Source organism: Anas platyrhynchos, chromosome 14 (genome assembly GCF_047663525.1).
Source record: "Anas platyrhynchos isolate ZD024472 breed Pekin duck chromosome 14, IASCAAS_PekinDuck_T2T, whole genome shotgun sequence".
Classification (NCBI taxonomy): domain Eukaryota; kingdom Metazoa; phylum Chordata; class Aves; order Anseriformes; family Anatidae; genus Anas; species Anas platyrhynchos.
Window position 1 is genome coordinate 2,253,759 of NC_092600.1, and position 9,389 is coordinate 2,263,147.

At 41.1% G+C, this 9,389-nt stretch overlaps 1 long non-coding RNA gene across 1 annotated transcript; it reads left to right on the plus strand.

Annotated features, from left to right (window-relative positions):
- The first annotated feature begins 1,141 nt into the window (after nt 1–1,141).
- Nucleotides 1,142–7,738, plus strand: LOC110351262 (uncharacterized). The gene is made up of 2 exons (XR_011803363.1): nt 1,142–1,241; nt 6,860–7,738. It is a non-coding gene; the product is annotated as an uncharacterized lncRNA (long non-coding RNA).
- The last annotated feature ends 1,651 nt before the right edge of the window (nt 7,739–9,389 follow it).

Here is a 9,389-nt window from a genome sequence, read left to right on the forward strand (position 1 = left end):
TCTTCTCTGAAAAACTTGCTGTCCTAAATTCCTTTTCCCATACTCATGTGTTCAATTAAGTGTCTGTTCACTAAATATTTCATAATAATCTCATGTCACCTCAAAGTCTTGTAGGAATATGCTGGTACTTAGGAACTTTGCTTCCCTGCGTTACAGAATTTTGATTCCTTTTATAAGTTGCCTGAGCTCATTATGCATTTAATAAGCTGCTGCGGCTGGCCACATTGTCTCAATTCTCTGCAGTTAGCAAATGCTGCTTTGCTTTAGCTTCTGCTAATCATGACAACCAACCTACTCACATTACTTAAATCACTAATCCCATGAAATAGCGTAGTGTCACTCTCTAAAGCAGATAAAAAGGAAAAAAAAAATCATATAAAATGTAATGTCAATCACAGAGAACAGTTATACTTTAAATGTTAGCTACAGGGAAAAAAAAAAAGCCAAACCCCCTCTCTTTTTTTGGTTGATAATATTAACTTTAGTTGGGAGTTCTCACAGAATGCTGTTTAATTCAACACATAGACTAAATTAAATTACCATTTACCTGTAAATCTGCTATTATGCTTAGTAATTAAAGCTTCCTCATCCTATGACCATTTTAGTTGGAAAGAGGGAGAGAGATTTTTGATCTGTGAGTCAGAAAACAGTAACTTCTTCCTCCCAGCATTTTTTTTAATTTTTTTTTTGGTGAAAGGTAATGTAGTGAACTTGAGAAGTTTTCAATATTGACGATTTCTTTAAAATACATATTTTACCAGCTAAAAGAATTCCTTGATTTTATTTATTTATTTATTTATTTATTTATTTTGGTCAAACCCCATTTACATTTCAGCCCGGTTTATTTACCTAGAAACTTCCCCACATCTGTTCTGGGAAACTGGGGGCTCACACTCTGGAAACTTGCTTTCTGGAAATAACTTCTGAAATTAGGAAAATATTGGCAGCCAAGAGGGTAATTCACATCCTCTGCACATCCTCTTTCCCTCCAAGACTCCTTGGGGATGTAAGAACTATCCGTGGGCAAAATTCTCATCCACAGCATTTCATGTTTAGTTTCTTTTTTCTTCTTAAGTGGCAGCAGCTGAGCACAGATGTCCAGATTGGCAACAATTATGAACCCAATTAACCCAGTTAATGGCACCACAGCCCTTTGCGAAGTGACAGATTATCGCAAGCAGACATGGTACAGCCACTCACCCCTATCGCATGCCCTTGTGTCACCGAGAAAATGAGTGGAGGTAGGAACCACCAAGTGATTAGCCGTTATAATGTTGTTAATTAAGCACCCGTAGGAAGTTTGCCATAAAACTAAAACTAATCTTCTTAATCTATTTTGTCTATCCCATGCTTGATGCTGTGTTCTCAGATCACGTAAAATAATCTTAGTCCAGTATCTGGGTAGTAACTTCAGAAGAAGCTGGAAACACGAGGCAGTCGGGGGGGAGATATTAGGGGATGTAACCCTGCCATGGAGTATTCACTGACGTGAGTGAGAGAATTGAATTTGGATCAAACAGCTCCTGAATTCCACCAGGATCACCCATTTCCAGTGACTGCACGCAGTATCGTCAGCTGAAGCAGCCAGGAGCCTATCTCCATCCCTCTGGATTGCACATTTTGAGGTGTGCTAATTTGCAAATTTACAAATACAATATTGCAACCTGTTATTGCAAAACTGTCAGTGGTTTCTCAGCTTTGCAAAGATTTCACAAAGTAGGCGAAGGCAAATAGCTGATTTTTGGGTAGGTCATCCTGCATTGCCTTCTATCTCTTCTTGTCTGGTTAACAAGCACCTTCTGGTTTTTACTGATGGATTCCATGCAAATTAACCAGCACTGAACTCCTGCCTCCCTGTTCATTAGTTCTCTTTGTCCCTCAATTAGACTGTTCTTTCTGTGTGGTGTCACAAGGCCCTTTTTGTAGATGGCCAAACCGAACAGCAGCGTGCTCTGGTAAATTGCACAGCCAGGGCAGAGCTACTGCTGCAGAAAGAAATGCAAAAGCTGTGTTTCAGAAGAGATTTTTGAGGAAACTGCAGATAATATCCTGGACCGTGTTATCCATTGAGATTAAATTGAGCGTAATCCTATGCCTATCGCTACACTGCTGAATGCATTTAACAGAAGAGATTTATTTCCCTTCCTATTATCCTTTCTTTCTTCTTTCCTCTCACACTCCAGGCTGCTAAAGAGTTCAGGTTTTATCAAAGAAATAAAATAGTTTAGCATGAAACTTCTGCACTTTTTGTCATCTCTGGGAGATTTCTGGAGTAATGTTCATTTATTTCAAGGCTCTCTTCCTCCCCTCTGCTATTATGATTCAGGACTTTGGGGATCCATTCTGTAGGCAGGCTTTAAAGGTTACTCCCTTTAGTACCTTAATACCTCTTATTCTAAGGTTATTCTGCCATTTTTTTTCCCTTAGAAGTCTTCAATTTTTGTTTTAAATGACAAATGTCTCTTCCAACCCTTTTGAAGGGAGCTCCTCATTTTGCAGCTTTTCCAGCTCTTTGTCTTAGCACGTCGTGTTTCTGACCACAAATAACTGCAAAAGTTCTAAATCCTTTCTGCTGCTCTGGCAATTTACAGCCAGCAATGAAGCGGTGTCTGCAAACAGGTAGGTCTTCCTGCGTGGTCTTCTGCGTTCAAGAATAAGCTTAGTCTTGAAACCATTCTTGATATTTTGGATTCATTTTGAGGAATATCTGAGAAACTGAGCCTTGCCAGGACAATTGCTCTTGCTCTGTGAATTCTGAACCAGAATAGGTGGCATCATTTGGATGTTGAGCTGACAACTTTGTCTGATTCTCCACCTTTAGGACAGCAGGACCCACCTCCTGCTGAGCTGAGATCTCTGTATCACTTATCACCATGAAAAGGGCAGAATGTATTAAATTTAGTATTTAAATTCTCAATTTGTTGCTTAGTTACATATGTCATGAAGGAAAAGCAATAATGCCATGATTTATATAACTAACTGACAATCCAAATTTTAAGGTTTGAACAGTGAATATTCATACCATGTTTATGCAAGTGATTATCTACAGGGGGGAAATGTCAAGAATAAATTCAACATCTTCTCTTGCACATTTTTAAGACAAATAAATGAAACTTGACAAATAAATTATTGGTTAGTCTGAGCACTTGACTGAATTTTACAATTATATCTGGGACTATGGTTGTGCGCGGGGTAACTCTTCTCTTTGCATGATATTTTATCACCTCAATGAAGGGTAGATTCTGCTCTCTACATTCCGTTGTAATGCACAGTGTACTTGAGCAAAGGTCTGTACAGACACAAAGTATGCTTCAGGAAGGTAAAAAATTAATTATTGAAGCATAAAGTCTTCAGTTCTCCAGGGAAGAATAAGAATGCATTTCCCCTTGTCTGTACCCTGTGCAAAATACACCAGGGACAATAGGAGAGCCCTTTTTTATTATTATTTTTATTTTTATTATAGAAGAGTTTATATTTGAGAATCTGAAAAAGAAATGTCTTTGCCATAACAAATATACAACAGCATTTTCAAAGGGCTGTCTATTCTGAAATAAGGAGATTTGCAGAGTAAAGAATAAATGCATTTCTTCATTACTTCTGATGAAAAGGTACTAAGGTTTTGGTTTTCCATTTATTGTGATAAATTCATCTTTTTTAGAAATAACCTACGAATGTGAAAGATTTATAAATTCCTCTAAAATACATACTTTCACATAATACGCAAGGCTCTGTGTTCTGAGTAGTGATCAGAGATAGGAGGTGAGCTGCTCGTTTGTATTTATTTTTGTACAAATATCCTTGCAGTAGTCCAAGAGTACTCCAGCATCTAACCTAGTTGATAGGAGCATTTCAGTATAGTCTATACCAGGTCTTCAAACTCTAAATATAGTACATATAACTTTGGGTATTCACTCACTTCTTTTTATTAATTTTAATCTTGTCCTGTCCTGCGTGTTAGGAAAAGATTTACGTTAATCTGACAAATGCTGAATGATCTAGTTTAAGTTGCTGGCTACTGTACTAATTTCTGAAAGGAAGACAAACCACATCAGCTTTGTTCTGTGATGGAAATAAACCTCTGTAATTTAAGCAAAGCCCCAGCACTTTTCTTGTGATTCTTCTAAGTTTATAAATAAAATTACCCTGTTATCTGTCTCTTTATCCACATGGAAAGGAAAGGCAAAAGCTTTCTTTTCTCAGCTCTGTCTCTCTGAGCTGCTTCACGGAAGAGAATCGCTTTATTTAGATTTTTGCAGGATGCTGCCTTGAGTGGCTTTGTGCATGAGCTGAAATATATTTTTTTTTCAGCCAAATTTCATTTCAACTAAGAGCCCTGCAACAAAACCCGGATCAGGGCTGGATAAAGTGGTGTTCATACTTGCCACGAACAGGTGCAGCCTGAGACCCTGGGGGCAGCAGCTCTGTCCAGTCATTTGGAGGTCGTGTGGAGGCCTAGATGCAAGTAGCATCAGGGTTGTTTTTTTTAGAAATCAGTGGTTGACTTGCCTGAAGAGTTAAGAGTCATTTGACCGTAATAATTGGACCTCATATTGACTTAGTGATGAACAGAACCCTGTCATGGGAACGTAAACAATCTGTGAGATGATTTGAACAGATGAGCTCCACCATGGCTCAGCAACAAGAAAATATACTTCACCTGTCAAGGTATACCTTTGCACAATTTATGAGATGAGAGCATTCAGTGCGCTGGAAGATAAACTTGTTAGGGAGCAATGATCTGACCTCCAAGAGCCAAAGGACCTGGGGCCAGTCTGTGCTGCTCAGCCAGGTGAACCTTGATTGTGATCCACAGCTGGGCTGGAAGGGAACCAGGGGAAGGAAATGGACTTGTCCCTCTCTTCCCCAAAGGCCATCTGGGAAGAAAGGATGGGTTGCCCTTCAGCAGTGGGAAATAAAGAAGTCAGATACCCTTCAGGCACTGTAGACTGTGGTAGAGAGAAGAACTTTGCTGTGTGCAGGGTTTGGGTGAACTTTGCGAGCTGACAGACTGCATTTTTAGGGAAGGGCATGGGTGAATGCCACTTGGCTGTGTGAATGCCACAGCCAAGAGAAGTTTTCCCACAGCAGAAGTTTGCCATCAGAAAGGGGCCAAGTACACACCTTCACTGCCAGGTGCAGACCACCTGTGCTACAGGAAATGTTCAGCTGTCTTCTCAATGCTTGACTCTGCCCGCTCACAGGCATCTCAGGGGCACTGTAAACTTGTGGGAAAAAAAAATCATACATCTTTCTATAGAGATGATGTCACCTGGATCCCAAGAAACTCAGGTTAAGCCAGTGTGCTAGGAACAGCACTTGCTTGTTGAGACAACAGAAATCACTCTGAAGGCAGAACTGTTGGAGCAGAAGCAGAGTAGAAATTCTTCAGGAAGAGAAATCAGAGATGAAAAAAGCTCCTTTATTTCACCTGTACTGCTGAAGGTGCACTGAGGAGCATGTTTTTGTGTTGCCAATAAAACTGCCCACCCAGGGAAGCAGTCTGACCATCTGCCTCCCCAATACACAGCGATAAAACAGAAGACAAACAGTTTCAGTGTGTGAGTTCTGGGAGACAGATTGTCAATAGCCATTGCTGCCTTCAAAATGAGAGGTTCAAATGAGAGTAGATAATGGATTTAGTATGTAGTTAAAAGGCTTCTTCTGTGGCCCATTGTTATTGCAGGAGAGAAATGTTCATGTTGGATGGCTAACACAGCTCTTGTTCCATTTTTTCCATTAACCTTAAATATATCCAACAACACTAATTTCATTAGACATTTCTCAGGAATATCTCACTCATCACCAGGGCCTCTACTATCAAGGTAGTTAATTATCTGAGTGCAGGCCATTAATCTTAAATCCTTTTATGGTGTCTTGGATTCTCTACAAATATCTACAAAAGGTAACTATTACCCCAGTTTTATATTTTTGCGGATGTAGAAGGGCAAGCTGGACTAATGGACTGAACACAGAGTTAGAGTAAATGGTGACTCTTCTGGATTGTTTGTATGCTGATTCTTCCTGGCCCATGTATTTCTGCTTGGGTGTTGGCACTGTAGAGATGCAGTACAGCAGTGTTTCTGGGAGAAACTGGAGCTCTATGCAGAATGACATACAGAATCCATTTGTGACTGAGCATCAGCATCCTCAGAAGCTGTGACTTACCATCAATTGCAAGGTTGGTACCTCTCATACCAGCCTCTGCATTCTTCTCAAGAAAAAAAATTAAAAATTCATCCATATCACCAGCTATCCTTTCTGTTCCATTCATTTATGTGCTGCTTCATTCTCTATGGGCTTGTAATGGACATCCAATTCTTTACATATCCTCATTTTCCTTCTCTGCTGCTCTCCCTGTTCCAGTGTTTCATTACCAGGGACTAAATTTATGTAAGGTATATTTAAAAGCTTAAACCTATTTTTAAGCAACTGACTAATTTTTTCCCTCCCCATACTGTGGTTAGGATATAGGTCTAGCTAAGTGATTAATCTGTCTTCTTGAATAATGCCAAAAACGTTGCATCAGCATGAGAGGATCTAACCTTTGAAAAATTCCCCCAGGAGCATCCATTTCTGATGGGGATTTTGCCGCCAGCCAGAGCAGTTAGTTAATAAAAAAGGGAAAGCCAATAACACTGCCAGAAATTTTTGCCATATAAAAGTCAGAGAATCAGTTAAAGGCTGTCAAATGTAACGTACGATACTATTAAGAAGAAGAATTCAAGATCCAAATGGGGCTTTTTGTCCCACAGATTGGGTCATGCGGAAGCAGCTGAGGAAATAGTGAGTCTTCAGGTGGAACTTCCAGAGGGACAGCATTGGGGCAGACTTCTCAAAGCCATTTATTTTATCATTTCAGGAGGATGAGTGAAGAGAAAATCATGGAATCATAGAACGGTTCTCTGAATGAAAGACAGCAGAAGAGATATTCCAGCTGGAGGATGGGGTGCCCATGGGGCATGTTTCAACCTTTGGTCTCCAAGGACCTCAAGATGTGGAAACCTTTCCTTCCTGGTCAGCAACATGGGCTGGGGACAACCAGAAGATATCAAGAAACTGGGTAGGAGTCTATCCGGCTGCCCACCTCGTCTGGTTGCAGTGCTGAGACACCAGCATCATCAAAAGGAAATCTCAGATTTGCCCCAGTGCCTTTCCACCTTAACTGATGTTATTTTTTTCTGTCTCTTTCGAATGTTGTACACCAAAATCATCAGTTCAAATCATGCAGAAATTCGCAGTGCCTGAGAAGAATTAATTACACAGTCATCATGTTTCCATAAAACTACAGGCTATTTATTTATTTAAATATTTGTAGTGTTTGTTTCATGCAAATGATCACAACTCTGATTATCTTAGTACACAATGCAAATTTAACTCACATCTAGTGGGACAATGTGCTGGTACAGCTGGTTGGAAGTCAGGCAGCTTAGAGAAATATTCATAAGGCATCCTGAGACTAAAAATGGCTTGGTGACCTCGGAAAGCTTTTTAGCAGCTTCTATTGAGTGAACAATTTGCTTGACAAATCCCATCCTCCTTATTGTGTGTGAATTATCCACCAAAAAAAGCTGCTGTTTTTAAGTATGGCTTCGTTTTAAATAATTCCTCAAAGCTGCACAGACTTTGTCAGGGATGTTTCGTTACCAGCCATTTCTGCAGAGGGGGGTGAGCTGAGCTTCTGGTGACCCCCATTCCTCGGCAGAGCACACTGCTTGGAAACAAACTCCTGCTGCATATATTTGGATTCATCGCTTTGTTTGCACGGATGTTCAGCCCAAAATGTTGTTTCTTTGAGCTTATCTGTCACACAATTTTGCCAGAAAGCTGGCAGATAATAAATGCTACAAAGCTGCAGATGGTGCAAATTAGTTTAACGCTTGTAACGAGTTCACTGGAGCTCAGCTTCCCCTTGGTTGTTCCAAAGGCCTCGTCAGCAGCAAGGAGGCCTCACTCCAGGCACTGTAATGGGTGCCGGGGTGCTGGAGCTTTCCCTGGGCTGGAAAGGGGCTCACCTATATTCATATGGATGTGTCTTGAGCAATTTTGGCTACCAGCCTATGTCTGCTGTGAGGTCTTGCTCTCTGTGCCCTGTCTGAGGCCTGCGGGGCTGCCGCCGGCCGGGGGGCTCTGCGCAGAGCCACGAGGCCTAGCAGGGGATGAGGGCTGTGGAGGAAAAGCACAAAACCTGCTCGTGTTTTTGCTTATATAAGCTTGTGATCAGGCTTCAGCGATCATTTTAAAGCAAAATTGATTCTCATCCTGCTGCGTTACTGGTTTGCTTTTATTTTATTTTAATTTAATTTCCTTGGATTAAGGGCAGCGAAAGCACATTGAAGGCTGTTTCAGGTAGCGCTTGCTGCTTGTTCTGCCTCCTGCAAGGAGCAGTACTGCTGCACCACTGCAGAGGGACAGGCGGGCAGCAAAGACATCAATAACATAAAGCTCCATTCCTTATCATCCTTAATAGTGTTTTTGCTCAGTAAAACCAGTAGGTATTAGATTGTAGGTGGCCATCCATTCTTTTGACGGAGCAGGTTTTATTCCTGTAATCGTCTCGCTGCCACAGCAGTGCCGATGGGTGAATACCAACTTTATTCTCCCTCATTACAGACAGGCAGGAAGGTCTGTGGCAAAACACCCAGCTGGAGAAGTGCTTTGGTGCTAAAGTATAGACCACCCCCTGGTGCCCGTGCTCCTCAGCATCATCCTGTGCAGCTCCCCTCCCTCTGCAGGCCTGCTATCCCTTTCACCCGGCCACTTGCTAGCTCTGTGAGTGAGCTGTGAAGTAAAGGAACATTTATCTTTGCAAACAAACTGAGATGAAGTCTTCCCCTTTAGAGCCCAGGGAATAGTTACTTTAATATTTGGCATTTTATATAGATAATCTGCCAGCAACAAAAGTGTGTTGCTATGTGCTGCACATATGTCTCGGCTCGTCTCCTTTAACCCTCTCACTGCAAGGGATCATTTGTAATATCAACAGGAAAACTCCCAGTTCCCTTTTCCCACTGGAAGGTTTCCAAGCTCTCTAATTAATGAACTTTTTTCCCCGTTACCCATCATGAGTTGTTCATCAGCTCCTGCCTGAACTGCAAAGTGATGTTGAACTGTCTCAGTGACTCACAGCCAGCATGCCCTTTCATCAGGGGAAATCTCTGAGTATTTACTTGCCTAGATGGTTTCCCTCATATGTAATTGTGGAGCTTTCTCTCCAAGGATTTAAAATACTTGTTGACATGGCAGGGAAGGCACACTCTGCTGCTCATCTTGGTGCTGTGTGCAGTCTTTAGGGAATGATGTATTTCTCAGTATTCTAAACTTTCAAGTACTTTGATTTTAAAGCTCTTTGCACTAATAATATTTGTCTTATAATGCTGTATTAAAAGAAA